Genomic DNA, 16249 nt, shown 5'->3' with positions numbered 1-16249 from the left:
GATATTTATCTTCTGTTGTTGTTCTACCAGTTGTTGCTGTTGTCTTCCGATCTAGAATACAATGATTGACTGTAAGTCGAAGTAGATATCTAGATGAAATCAACACTTTCCATTCTATTTCCGTATTTCTTTAAGCCGGAATGCTGCACCATAGGCGTAGTTAGTTTCAAGTGGTTAGTGAAAGTACGCCTTTCATGTTGGAAGTACTTACAAACAAATGGATATATAAGACACATACAACGTATGTGGACAAACAACATACAAATGGCATATAAGCTTTAAAATCACTTTAAATTTCAAAAGTCAGCCCAACCATTCTGCCATAAGCTTAACAACGGTCACTTGAAAAAAGTTTGAGAAAAAACTGCCGCGCATATCCGGCGCGCACCACAAGGAATACGGAGCGCATTAGTCTTCTCGAACAATGACTTAATGTCTGCATTGTTCGGGTTGACCAATGTGACATGTATTCCTTTGGGAAATAATATAAGCCTCCAGCTATCCTAATATGACCTAAACCCTACTACTTGTCTTTTAGCTAATGAACATTTCACTGAAAACTAAAAGACTGCGACCATAAAAGATAAATTGCTTTAACAATGGTAACATTGTTTCCCAAAGATATGATAAGAATAAACACTGCACTTCCGTGTTTATGCGCAAAACGGACAAAGCTTTTAAAAGGGAAAAACGAACCCTACTATAAAATCATTGATTTCAAGTTTTTGAGTGGAAGCATAGCATGCCGAATACAATAAAGGTTTAAAATGAAAGTTATTGAAAGTTATAGTTCACCGGGAAGAGACAGAACAAATGCTATTTATTATCTATGGAGAATAACCTTCCGTGAGAATGTTGCTTTTAATGTGATCGCTCTTGAATAGCGGGAAGAAGATTCCTATCATTGCGTGACAATCGTTGAAATTATGCACAAACGACAACGAGAAACTGGTACTCTGTATAATGGCTTCATAATAGGAAATTTACTTGAACCATCTGAACCATTAGGTTTCACTTGTAGATTATGACAAACAATTGATCTTAAAACGGTTCGCTTTTACTTGTGGAAATAGAACTCGTTTTGTAATCAAGTCGTTCTAAGGAGAACAACAACTATGTTTATGATGGTTAGCCATTTGGGCGGGGCTAGGTATATTAAATGGCCAACCAGTTTTGCATACTTATTGTTGTAAGTTTAGGAGAATTTCGTTTGACAAGGACAAAACTAACTGTGGGTTTAGGTCCCTATTCATAAACGGTAAGTCATGGTTCGCTCGTCTACCAAAGCACAACACATTTCAATAATTTTTTCATGAAAATGTATTGTTGTACAAACACCCATATGCGGGCAACATTGACAAAGTCCTGACACACGTTACACCTACGCCTGGGTGAAGGTGACCAGAACAAACTAAATTGCATCGCTGGGTAGTTTCTAGTTTCTTACTTGTTCCTGTTGTTTTCTTTGTAATTTGAGCTGAAGTTGTTGCTTAATAAGGTTGTGTGCCGCAATCTTTTCTTCTTCTTTCTGTAGAAGTAGTAATAAACCTTTATTAACATCATTTGTTTAAGTCGATAATATCAACAGTCACATGAATTTTACCGAAACTTATAGTACCCCCATAATACCCATAAATTTATAGAAATTTATTGTATATTTATAGATTAGGCTACCATGAAATACCTTTGAAGATAGGTTAACAAGGAACCGGAGAAAACAGAAATTTTTCCGTAAAATTATGAAAGTCTGTAAAACTGCAGTGCACTTGCCTTCGAAAACATTAACTGCTCTCGCAGCGTATTGAGTCGTCCTATCATCTGCAAGAGTTTTCTTTCTTTTTCGACCACAAAAGCAGGCAGGTCTGCAACAGTAAAACAGCAATTGTTACATCAACTTTGATCTTAACAAACTTGAGGCAATAAACAATATACTGTAGAAAGTATGTCAACAAACGTGCAATTATAATTAATACCTTTCCGTAGGGTGATGAAAGGACACAACACACTCAATGCAATATAGTTATGCAACTGTAGTGGCTTGGGAGCCACACCCAGTACCATTATATCAATTGTGGAAACATATGCGCCAGTTAAACATTGTTCATTGATAAACCTACAGCTAGCATTTAATATTTGCAATGCAGATGCAATTCGGCTGCAATCGCATCATTTACAAACTGCAATCATTATGCAACAATGGAAACTTGCACTAAATAACATTATGTGAAAGCGCCGTTTAGTACGTTGCCAGGTGATTTCCTAGCATCCGAGTGTTAACTGTAAATAATTCCCACTTGCCAACGCTTTGTGCTTATCGTTTGTGCGTTGAAATGTTCGTGTATTTTGGTGTTGAATATTTCCGTTCACAGTGCTCTACGCTGTTATAAGCTTAAACTTCTGTGCGTGTAAGCGCCCAGACAGAGATACCGAATCGTACAAACGTATTACGTCAGTCGTGTTAAAATGTAATTTGTTAGACTTGTTTTAAATTGGTGAATGCTAAGTTTGTGCTTGTGTCATAATAATCGGAACCTGTACAGTTCCTACAATAAAGGATTGTTTCTGATAAACTGTATCTGTTAATCGTAATAGCTTTCGGCTAGTAACAGTAGTAACACGTTAAGGTTAGAGATTTATAACCGCACGCAACCACGGAGTCAAATCATTAATTCGGCAGGTAAACTAAGACCTAAAGGTTAAGATAATCACTAGTACTGTTTGCAGCCTATAGCGGCACAGAAGTTTGACCAGTAACAATAACAGCACGTTATACATGTAACACGAAATTGTCTCTGACAATATGCTTTTCCTGTGAAACAGAAATGGTATTTTTGTATTATAAAGAACCTGTTTCCGAAGTCGCTTTCGAGAATTCGTATTCATAACAACGTCCATTGCCTGGCTGCAATAATTTGTCGTTGTCTAAACAATGGTCTTTGGAACCACTGAAAACATCATTAAATATCGTTGTAATAAGATTTCAATTTCAATTCTGAACGCAAATCCAGTAGTGGGTAAACTGAAGAAAATTGCGTAAACAAGACAACTAAAACATCAGAATAAAACACAATAATGCTTACCAGAGATCTGCATCGCTGTGGGTAATTGCTCTAGAATTGTCGCGATTTGATTGTAGCACTAATTGAAAAAAGTAGAATTAACTTGGCAGAACAAACAAGTTGCATCAGCATTATGTTGCAAATACGTTGAGAAATGAAACTTGTAACAATGACCCAACTGACCGTTCAGCATTGTACTGTCATACAAAGACGAAGCTTTGAGCGCAGACAATGGCTAACTTACACAGCAGAGCCGGAAACGTCAGTTTGAAAGGAAGTGATCACAAATCTCTCGCGACATTTTGCGTGATCTGTTCCAGTAATTATCATTTCGTCCCTGACTTGTGGTAATCAGAAGGCCTGGCAAACCAGATGTACAATGCTTTCACAAAACAAAACGTATACCGAGCTGCCGTTTTCCCATTACTGTAAAACTACATAAAACCCTCTGGGATCCGAAAAACAATAGCTGGTGTAAAAGCAGTATGTCAAGTAGCTAAACACGATACACCCATCGGTTCAATGCAAATGTCATTTACCCAGTGGATTAAAATCAGGTTTAGCCAAACGATTTATCGAAAATTAAGTTAGACAACCAAATGCATATATATTGCACTAATATAAGTATTTTTTTTTCTCGTACGCGCATTTCCTAGTTTCAGACAAAAATGACAGGAAAGCGAAAACAATACGTCCACTGATAAACCCAAACACAGGCGCCATATGAACTGAAATGGTACCAAGCGCACAAACATTTATTGCTTGCTAGCTATGACAAATGACTTAACGCCGTTTTGTAACAAAGGGTAAACCAGTAAGTAGGCCGTCCCAATGCAAGGTTCTGCTTTGCGCATTAGCAGAACGCCAGCAGTTTTTCGGTGTCTACAAAGACCTTGATGAAATATGTGGAAGTTCAGCCATTGTAGAATCAAAACAGTTAAAACTACAACTAGCAGTTAAAACGAAAACTAATACGCCGCATATTTTCGACGGCATATTTGCCAAAGGCCGGTTTTCCCGCATAGTCTAGTATGTCTGCTTTATTCGCCGTTACAGGACATGAAACAATAGTCACTTCAATGGTTATCAAAATATTACAAAGTTTTTTAGGTTATCGGGTGGGTAGGTTACAGCGAAGAAAGAACACTTACCACCGTTTGTTCTGCGTTCTTTTCCCGTTAAAGTAGCTTCATCAAACGAATCGTTTGTTGATTCATCGTCGATTTTTTTAACATCATAGCATTGATTGTTCATGCTCAAAGTCTTGCAGTTATCCACATTTTTGCCTTCAACATCTACTTCGATTCCACCATACAAACTGCAGTTTAGTTCGGAATGCGTGGACGGCGGGGAGGGAGGCGACATACAAAAGAAGTTTTGCGGAGAAGTCCTACCTTGGTTAGCATTCGAACCCGACGACGAGTCTAACGGGTCTTCTTTATTGTGACCATGTTCTTTTTTCTGCAACAGTTGGACAAGTAAATTGCTCTTGATTAAGTTTGACTCCAGTCGCTGATACATAGGCCTACGTCCTATGGTTTTCAATGGCAGAAGTTATTAATATCTTCAAACGTTCATGCCAAAGCAATGGCAACGAACTCCTAAAACATGTAAACTAGAGTATAAAAACAAACACTATAGCTTTGATTTTATTCAATTTCCAGTTTTTACCAAACTATTACAACTGCTTTGTTATTATCTGTTTTTCAGTCATCTCACACAACTTCCACCACAGAACATGTCACTCCTTCATGTGGTTGCGCAGGCTATCCGCTCAATTACAAAGCCTCGTAACATTAATGATCCGTAACAACTGCATCCGTAACATTAATGAAAGTTAATTGAAACTAAATGGTTGTTTTGTTTAATGCTTTCTAATTTTGCAATAAGATGGGGCGCAGATTTTTAGAAACCGTCTAGGGGGCTTGAGCCCCGTGTCTGGTTATTCAGATTTAAAGCTGGACTCTACAAAACTTGCACAAACGTGCTCTAAAAACACGCATTCCAAGAGCAGGGCTCTGTTTTGCTAAACCAAAAATAATAAAATAAACAAACAAAAACTGAAACATTTCTAGACACGGAACATTTCTTCTTTCCAGGTTGCTTTGCTAGGAAGCAATACAGCAAGCTAGGCTAAAAGCATAAAAGCAGTTTTGAACAAGTTTAACATTTCTCTAACTTTAAAGTTTAACTTTCTTCTTGCAATTGCTATAATTTTACTTTAAACGCAAATTGTCATGTTGACTTGGCTTTCACGTGCAACTCTTTATCGCTTTAAGGACAATAAGTAGGCATTATGCGTGCGATTTCCGTCATCGATATTCGATGCCCTAAAAAGAAAGATCTCCAATCGAAACGCAAAAAATCGTTTGCCCCTACTGGGCGCCAAAAATCAACTTATTTTTTCTCGTTATACAGGGACACTACGGAAGCGCTTGAGAAACCAAAAAATAAAAAATTTTGGAAGTAACTTCCGTATAGATATTGGCGATTTGACGACAGCATAACAAATAAAATTTGCAAGAAAGAACTGTAGCGGTGCGATCCCGACAGAAGTTTGCAATTTGCATTCGATTGTAAAAGCAGATTTTTCGCTGATAGACCTCATGCTGTCGCCGAAAAGTCTCTTGAGGTAGGCCTTATGAGGAAAAGTCTCATAAAATTATATTTGTGTTGAAAATATTAGCAAGAAAACGCAAAATAAAGAGGATATTTGGACATTTTTAAGTATCCTTGGAGGACAATTCATTTTTTTTAGAAAAGTAGCCCGAAGTAACACTAAAAGAAGGCTAGGCCTACAAAACTCGCACCTTTGCTTTAATAATAATTGGCCTTTTTACATGTGCGGTTCAATTGCAATCTTTCTGGCGCACGTTTGAACTTAAGAGTCCCCAACTTCGAACTTAACTCAATATGCGCGGATTTCGCGCATGTAAAACCACCAAGGGCTGGTACGGAATTGAATAAACGCGTGGTCAGCGTACAAAAAGGTATGTAGGGCTGGTAGGGCAATTGGTTAGAAAAACCCTTTTTAAATCGTCTATTCAGTAAGTTTCATAACTAAAGTAATTTTTTGGAAATAAATACAACGTCTCTCCTATAAGTTTTGTCGAAAGTATAAACTACTAACTCGAAATTACTAACTAAAAAAGGTCAATTCCTCCTAAAAGAGGACAAATGGTAGGCTTATTATAATGAATTATAATTATAAACTAATAAATAGGGCAACCAGTTTTTTGACCTAAAAAGTTTACATTTTGTCCTTATTTTGCCCTAAAACGTTTAAATTTTGATCTCATTTTGAAAAACGCTATACTGATAGTCTCTATACTATCTACAGCAACTTCTAGTCTAAAGCTGCATTTAAAAATGACAAAATGCTTTTCTAGTGTTGACTTTTTTTTCGTTTTTGCGCATTAAGATTGACAACTTGCAGTTTCAAACGCAATGCCGTCACATCGTGACGTCACCAAACGCGCTGAAAAGCCTTCCCTCTCTTTGTGGCTTTGATTCCAAGTAAAATTTGCGGGACTGAAATTGTTTGCGGTACAAGAAAAGAGAAAAACGGAAGAATAATATTACAAACTGGTTACAAAATTACAATTTTAATAGATTTTGACCTAAAAAAAAGACCTAACGAAACAATTTGACCGTATTTTGACCTAATGTAACATTTTGACTTTATCTGACCTAATAACTTCTATACCACACGTCGTACAAAGCTGAAACTTGTTTTGTGCTTGTTTCATAGCATTCTGAGCAGGTAAAAAAAATTGACCATATTGACTTTTGGTTGTCCTACTAATAAACTTTGGCACATTGAGAGCTCTTTAGTCAAGCGAAAAGGCTTCCCACAGAGAGTCAGGGTCTTTGAAACGAATTCGAGAAATTAAATTGAATGGAAATGTCCAAGTGCTTTAACGAAACAAAAGCTCGGTATGAACTCACTCAGTCAAAAGCAATAAATCAAACCATCATTCTCATTATTCTCATTTCTCACAACCATTGAACTCATCAAATAAATCTCCTGATAAATGTGATTTTATACAATGACTTAACTGAAGCATAAACAAACATTTGCGGTTTGATATGTGAGCTAAACTAGCCGACAAAAGAGAAGTTGCTGCAGCGCTATCTACATAAAAAAGAATACAATTGGCGTGATCATAAACAGTTTACAAGGGACAGTCTCTTTTGGAAGTAGGTGCTATCGACGGGGCTACCCGGGTTAATCTAGCGTAGATCGCAGAATGTTTTTTGTTGCCCGCGAATGATTTTGCGCAAGGGAAATTGCTGCGTTGATAGCCTGGTTTCTGAAAGGTGGGTGATGAATATAATAAATTATCACTGTGTAATAAATTACCACTTGCTGTATGATTTGTGAAACTGGCCAATGTTTGTGTGTGGTAATCGTTGTTGCCATGTTTAGTTAAATTAATCGAGTTGGTTTGGTGAATTATGATTTGTGAAATTAGTATTTGTTTGTCCGGAACTCTTTGTTCCATTGTTAGCGTTAAACCGTTCATAATGAGGTGGTTTAGACACTTGAATTTGTTGTATTTGTGGCTGTAGTGGGTAAGAAATTGCGACGTCTGGTGGTGACCACTTAAGAAATTTAGCACGAATTCGTTTATTAACTGGTGGAGTAAGATTCTCTTGACCTACTCACCTACTGCACTCATTAATTCGCGCATTAAATCTTTGGAAGATAGAACATGAAGTGTCAGATCAGCCAACAAAAAACCCTAAATGATCCTCAGTCCTCACGTTTATCAAAGTTTTTCAAGATTTCATTGATTATTAAGTCGTAACAGTTATGAGCCTACGCAGAAGGTAAACAAAGTAGCCCGAGGTCTGTCGCCGGAATTGCCTCTACCGCTAACAAGTGACGATTAGTTTTTGAAGTGATTTGATAAAGGGAAAATTTATGTTTAAGGTGGGAAATCCACGCTTCAGGATTGAATTTACATGATTTACATGAAATACAAAATATTTACATGATTAAATCCTATTTACACATACTATCTCGATAAAAAATGACATTTAATCGCTATAAAATACACATAGTTCGTTGCCATATCTCACACAATACTGCACCACAAAGCCTATGCATATAAAGGAATACACTTCATTGCTTTTTTTCACTAATACATAAACATTTTAACGCATCTAAAAGATATAGGTTCTTTTAGATTTTAGAATATTAAACAGCAGTTAACATAATTATTCATCCAATATGTTTCTAAACGGTCTGTTTGCAAATCGTTTTTTATTCTTCATTTTGTACAAGACGTACTTTGTTGTTGTTTCATAACAGTGGTTGCGATTTACCACGGCAAACGAATGAAAACCGCCGACATTGTCTGTGAATATTTTGCAGGCAGGCTAAAACAACTTCTGTTGCGTTCTTTAGCAGTTTTGTCATAGTTGCAATATCATCCCAGTGCTTTTCGATACTGGCTTTGTACTCTGCAAACAACCTAGACTGGTACTCGATGGCAAACTTCTTTCGCGAACGTGCTGCGATCACGCTGTTTTGCATTTTCAGGAAGTACGACTCGAACGTTAAGACCTTTCAGGTATAGGCGCAAGTCTTTCAATTGGCGTTTGTTGTACCTGGTCACCGAGTAAGAAACTTTTTGGCATAACCTAGAATCCTAGATCATCTGATTAGAAGCAGGTAATTCCTTTTTCATCTTCGTCCACATCTATCTCATGACTTAACACACTTTTAGGTAACGAGGGTCAGCAAGATACTGCCAGAAGGTGAGAGATGTGTGTTAAGTTAAAGTTGACATGATAAGGCTTTAGAATTTAGGTAGTAGGCCTGTAGTCAAATAGTTTGTAGATTAAATAAATCTTTCAGGGAGCTTTTGAATTCTTCTTCGAAGACGTCATCTCATCAATGGAAGCACGTATTCACGAATTGCAGAATGAGAGGAAACGCAAGATTTGCATCGGTCTACCACAAGTTTGATATTTCAAAACGTTGGAGTCCATTAACCTGGACACATATAAAGAGAAACGTTTGCAGGTTAGGACGTTCTGGTAATTGTTTTTAATTTTGACATGAAACTTTCTTTGGACATACTACAGATACAATCTACTATAAAATATACTCATAGAATGTATATGTACGAAGTCTTAGCAAATTTAGTTGTATTTAAGAATAAAAAAGAGACCATCTATCTGTATTTTAGAAATTACAAAATAAAAATAAGAGTCCGTCAACATTCATATTTGTTTGAATTTATTACACTAACCACATTAAATGCATTGATGTATGGTACCAGCTGTTTGTTATCGTTATCAAACAAAATAACATCCGGTATCTGATATCTTACACATATAATTCTAACAAGGTAAAAGAATTCAATTCAATCTATGCCTTTCTATGGGATGCAATTACAGGTCATTTCATGCATTAAAAGGGAGTTCTTGTGTAGGCCAAATAAAATTCAATCTTTGATTTCTTATTTGATTTGATTTGTATAATGATTCTTTGATTTTTGTTTTTAAAAGTAAACTTGCCGTGTAACAAATGAGAAAAGTGTCTTTTTTGTGCACTTTGAATGTGCACACCACTAAAATTTATTAGATTTTATTTAATTATTATTTATCAATGTGCTTTAATGCAGTCACTAGTCACTACACTGCTAGAATGTAATCCACTTGTGCAAGACTTATCCTCAATGGGCATTTCCTTTCTCTTGGTTTTGTACCGGTGTTAACATCAAATAGACATAAAAATAAATAGCGGAAATGTTTCGTCGGTGCTAGGTTGTCGTTATTTCATAAACCAGATGGAAATGCAACGCGTGCGAAGTCAGTTTAGAGAAGCGATGAGATCCGGCTTTGTTAAAAGGCTAGGCTAGGCTACTAACTACAATTTAATGGCACATTTTCCAGAAAAAGTTTTGCTGGCTTTCTTGTATTTAACGATGTTCAATTCTTTGTTTATTTATTTTGTTTGCAAAACTGGTAGGACTGTGATTGTTTTCGTGCAATAGTCCACCGCTTTGAACCTTGTCCACTCTGATAATCAGGATATACTTGTCTGAATATGGTATATGCATTTAGAGCTGCGATGTCGAGCAGATTGTAAAAGAGAACTAGAGGCCATCGGCGGGTTTTTCGTTTGCAAGTATATGTTTGAAGTAATTGTTATGAAACCTGGTTCAAAGCGACGAGGTTTCATAACAGATCTTGCTAACTGCCTCATTTTGCCCCACATGATGACAAGACAGAAAATTCCTCAACTCCACAGAGCCACAAGAGAGGCTATGGTGAGATGCGGCTTAGCTTTTCCAAGTACATCCCTGCAAACAGCAAACACGTTGCAGAAGTGGAAGCGGTGTTCTCAATTCGGAATTCCAAATAGATTCCTCAGAAAAGATACCGTTTCCACGGAAACTGCTATCTACCGACGTAACAAATCTTTGACAATCTGCTACAGTACTTTATTGTCAGTTAGGTAGGTTTTAGCGATTTACAGGGTCAAATTTCTAATTTGGAGTAGTGATTTGCAAGTTAATCTGGCAAATGGCTACAAAATTTTTGCTTCGTGCAATTTGATACCCGTATTTGTTGCGTGATCCATTTGGTAATTTTTACTTCGTGCAATTTCATACCCGTATATTTTTCGAGATACATTTGGTAATAGTTACTTCGTGCACATTTGTACCCGTGCGAATTATAACTTACTAATTGTAACCATTTGCTAAACAGGGTTTACAAATGGCGACTGAGTGTACCCATTTGCTAAATAAGGTTAAAAAATAAGCTAAAATATTAACTGAATATTGACTGATTGTACCCATTTGCTAAACAGGGTTTACAAATGGCGACTGAGTGTACCCATTTGCTAAATAAGGTTAAAAAATAAGCTAAAATCGTAACTGAATATTGACTGATTGTACCCATTTGCTAAACAGGGTTTGCAAATGGCGACTGAGTGTGCCCATTTGATAAATAAGGTTAAAAATCTAGCGAAATATTTAAATATGAATTGCATTTCAACAATTTTCCAAAGTAACAGAAATATATGCAAGTTTAACTTTTAAATGGATTAATACGAAAGGAAACTTCCAATTTGCTAAAAACATGGTAAAAATTAAGCTTAAATATTATATATGAACCTTTTAATGAAGCCAAAGTGATTATTTTGGGCGGTTAAATGAACTGTTGTAAGCAGGCTAAAGTAGTTAACCCTTGAATGCATAACAGAGGTCAAAATGACCAGACAACGCTAATCATCATAACTGCTTAACACATATTGCGAAATAACTCCTGGATTTTCTTGACTTTGTTAGCCTTTTATACTTATACAAGATTAGAAAACGGTAGTTCTGTAAAATTTTACCTTTGACAAGAAAAATGCATTGACGAAGAAGACCCAAAAAAGAGGCCTGAGATCATCAGGTTTTATAACAAGACAAAGATTGGTGTTCACTTGGTTGACCAAATGGTTCAAACATATACTTGCAAACGACAAACCCGCCGATGGCCTCTAGTTCTCTTTTACAATCTGCTCGACATCGCAGCTCTAAATGCATATACCATATTCAGACAAGTATATCCTGATTATCAGAGTGGACAAGGTTCAAAGCGACGAGGTTTCATAACAGATCTTGCTAACTGCCTCATTTTGCCCCACATGATGACAAGACAGAAAATTCCTCAAAACCACAGTGCAACGTGAGGTCATCACACCTTGCCAACTCCAATGTGCGGCATCACGCATGACAGACCACAATGAAGTCACAAAGAAGACCCGAATTTTGCAGTTATATTGACCGGGGAATGCTTGATTGGCCACGGTCGCATTATGTGGAACAGTTGCACTTTAAACGGAGAAACTCGTATTTGACTCTTGGGTAATATCGCGCATCGCACTGTATTTGAACTCTTACGTAATAACGCGCATCCTGGTACTCATGCCTCAATCAAGCTCATTGAGGAACGTTTTCTTGACAATACAGCAAGTCGAGTGCATCGCTTTGCATCATTAACCTTCTAGGCCGCCGATCTTTGTTTCTTCAGTTTTAAACTAACCATGGTATAATTTATAACGTTTTCGATCATAGCGTCTTCTCTATCCCACGGTCACTTAACATCACGCTCTGTTTCGCTCATTTCTTTTGTATTTGCCAATATTAGGTCAATTTTTTCTAATTTCGTGTAGGGTATTGTCAAATGGGAACTGACTATATAACGCATCCCTTTTTGCTGGAATAGTGGAAGACTATTTACATGTACTGCTGTTCAGTTTGCCAGCCAGCTTAAGGGACACACTTGGCTTGGACCGAATTTTTTACAGTTTTGTAACTATTTTTAATTTAGCATTAATCGTTGATCAGATAGAGCTAAAAACAGTCAGAGTACAGTATAATATTTCCCAATTCGCCAATAGCACCATTGAAAGCAAAAGCAAATTTCTAGTGATCAATCGATTTATGAATCAGACTGCTCAGTTTGTCGAACAAGCCCTGGAAACTCTCACTCCAACTTGTATAAGCAGAGTTAGTTCATTTTATTAATAATAAATTTTTAACAGTTGTAATTAGTAATGAATAATATATTTCCACACTGCATATTAAAGAGTGTCTTTGCTTTCAGTTTGTTGAAGATTAAGAAAGAAGAATCGAAGTGAAAGGTATCCAAAAATCCAAATCTTTTCGTTTATTCAAAATGTTTTGGTTGTTATTAGCAAGATAACATAGAAATCACAAAAATGTTGCATCAGAAATGGAAGCTACTCGAGCGACGAGGAACGAGTCAATCAGTGATGAGGAGCAACCTTCAATGAGTCCGACTTCCCCGGTCTGTGTGCCGCCTTCACAGCAAGTGGAAGAGACGTGAGGATGTTGAGCAACCCCAGTCACTGGGTGCTGCCTTTTATGTTTGAATTCTCTTTGGCCACAGAAAAAAATATCGCCGATTTTTGCAGTCCCAGTCCTGTCCGGTCAGAAGCAGAGTCAACCAATCGCCACGCATCGGTGCTTGAGAGATCCAACAAAGAAATAACAAAGTATTCACCACACGTGCTACTCGCTTGTACAGATTGGTTTTCTGTTATAGTTTCGTAATGAAGCATTTTTTGTTTAATCACAGAGATCACCAAACTATTGTGACATCATCAAACAAAGCACGAGATGAAGATGCTGAGTCACCTCACAAGGAAAACGAAATCGCTGAGTTGGTAGATGACGCTGAAATCATAGACAATGACAGGAACAATAAGTAATTTGCTTGTAGTGAATTTTTATCTACTACTCGTTATCGTGACGTCATTCAAATATTTCTCATACAGACCTGCTGATAAATTGAATCCAATATTTTACATCGCGGTTAAGAAAAGAACAAAACATGTGAGTTGAGGAGACAAAGCACACGGACGTGACCAACCTTCTTGGTGTCGTTAATTTGCTCTCGTGCAGGTGTTTTCTCCAACGTGGGATGCAAAACTCATCAATGGAGTAAAGAGGTTCGGTCAAAGCAAATGGAAGAAGATATTCGATCATGTCGACTTCCCGCCGTATCGGAAACCAGCTCATCTCAAAGACAGGTCACTTTTATTGCACTTCCCGGTTGTTGAATAATTTTCTGTGTTTATTTAGTTGTAATTACCAGTTGGCACTTTTTTAATTTGGTGTTGATGTGGCTTTTTCTTGACATCAATTCACTCATTACAATGATTAATTATTATTATTGCTGCATTTATTATCACACGTGTAACTGATGTGGAAGTATACATCAGTTTTGTGACCGAGTCTTTTTTACAACTTGAGCGATATCGAGTCCATTCAAATTGTAACTCAATACTTGAAGATTTTCCTGATATCATACCTTGCATTAAACCAGTTATCAAAGCGTCATGGCTCTTTCCAAATTAATCTGGTTGATATTTTTTGGAGAAGAGTAATTTCTTATAGAAATATCTGATTACCTATTTGTACCTAAGCTTATTTAGATATTTTGTTACCTAAAAATGTAAAAAAATATTTTTTACATAAAAATGTGAAATATTTGATTTTGTTGCTTAAAATTTTTCGCCGTCTTGACTTTCAACCAGACTCGAGTGAAATCAAGTGAGAATGTGACTAAAGATGACTGAAGCCAATACAACACTGGTATCGTACATGACTTATACAGAGCATACTCATGTTGCTATCAATGCTATGTATATATGTTTAGATGGAGAACTCTTCAAGAAAAAGGCGATGTTTTAGTATCCTGCGGATCAGTTGTGATTCAAGGGACAGTGCAAAGAAATGCCTTCAACAAATTGGCAGCATCAGGTATGTTTGGTGAGGATTAGGACATTTCTACCCATGGTCGTTGGTTGGGTAGTCCTAAATTCATTCTTAGTTTAATAGTTTGTGGCTTGAATCTGCCTAGAACCAATGAATATGTTATTGCCAGTGAAGTATTTTCCTGCCTAATCGTTATACAGTATATTCTGTGTCATGTGTTCCTTTCTGTGCAGGAAAGCAGTCAAAGTCATCTGAAAGGCGCAGGTTATGATGTGTGAGCTACGACATTAATTCTAAATTAAACTCAAGTTTTTATTTATCCATTTTTTGCGGTTTTCGTAAGTTTCGGTAAAAATTATTTTCTTAACCTCATTAATGCAATGTTATTTTCATCTATTTTGACGATAGGTTGGAACAATCCAGCTCACCAATCACTTTATCCCGCGGCAATGATGCCTTTGCTTCTACGTCAAGTGAGTCAGATTTCTTTTTAAAACTTGTCACTTTACTTGAATCACAATGTTCTCTAATTGTTATTTGGGCACTCCCATAATTTGCTTGTAAGATATCAACAAGTATGTCGGTTTAATAAATCTTTCACGGAGCTATTCAATTCTTCTTCGTAGACGACACCCAATCAATGGAAGCACGTATTCGCGAATTGCAGGAAGAGAAGATATGCAAGATTTGCCTCGATCAACCTGCTGAGGTAGTGTTTGTACCATGCAGGCACCTCTGTAGCTGCACCGAGTGTGCAAAAGCTCTCAGAGAGTGTCCGATATGCAGAGCCAAAATTGAACAATCTATGCGTACTTACAGGTCGTAAAATGTCTGTCGGACATGCTTGCCTGAAGTGGCATAAATCCTCCTCACAATTATTTTGTTTGCTTCTTTTCGTTGTTATCGTTTCGAGCAATGATTTATGGAGCTTAAGATGACACAGAAATATCAGTGATAATACCTACAGATCGTATGTTACTTTGTGACGTCATAGAATCGTGTGATAATTTTGTGAATCATTAGATTGATGTCTTTTTGATATATAGCACTGCAGTTTAATGGGAAGGGTTCACAGCTTAAAATATTAAGTTTATAGTTAGTATCGAGTTAGTTTGAAAATGTCGTATACCTTGTGTCTGTGGCAAGACTGTTTTAGATATCGCCTCGCTGTGCAAGTTGTTCAACTGGGAAAAAAATTTCCTCATAGGAAATTAGTCAACAACATAGTATGAAGCATCACACAATAAACATTTAATACGTTTCGACGTCTGGGTAACGAATAGTGCGACGTGGGCTTCGGCGAAGTCGACCGTTATTTCGGGAGTTGCAAACGTTATTAACATTGTTACTCTCGTGACGATTTGCATTTGATCGGCCTATTAAAAAAGTAAGCTCCAGTCAAGGGCATGTCTAGTTGCTGGGGGACATCTTCTGGGCAACTAGCTTGATTATAGGAAGTTATCGCTGTAGTAATAAGTCTCCTCTGCTTAGCTTCAGCCTGTTAAAATGTACTCTTAAATGTACTCTTAAAATGTACTCTTAACTTGATTAACTTCGTAAGGGCCTGAATAAGGGAGGTGAAACTTTCGCTTTTCATCTTTTTATATGACATTGTTTCGCAGCATGACCTTATCTCCTACTTGAAATTCCACTTATCTCGATACCGACTTGTCGTAACGTTCTTTCATGGATTACCGACGTTGGTCGAGTCTCCTTTCACGACTTCGTGGACAAGTCGCATACGGGTTCCAGGTCGATTCAACCCACGGACGATTCAACCCCGGACGATTCAACCCACGGACGATTCAGCCCAGGACCATTCAACCCAGGACGATTCAACCCACGGACGGTTCACCCCGCGGACGATTCAACCCGCGGACCATTCAACCTGCGGACGATTCAACCCGCGGACGATTCAACCCACGGACGATTCAA

This window comes from Clavelina lepadiformis, chromosome 1, assembly GCF_947623445.1.
Source record: "Clavelina lepadiformis chromosome 1, kaClaLepa1.1, whole genome shotgun sequence".
Classification (NCBI taxonomy): Eukaryota; Metazoa; Chordata; class Ascidiacea; order Aplousobranchia; family Clavelinidae; genus Clavelina; species Clavelina lepadiformis.
This window is presented reverse-complemented; position numbering follows the sequence as displayed.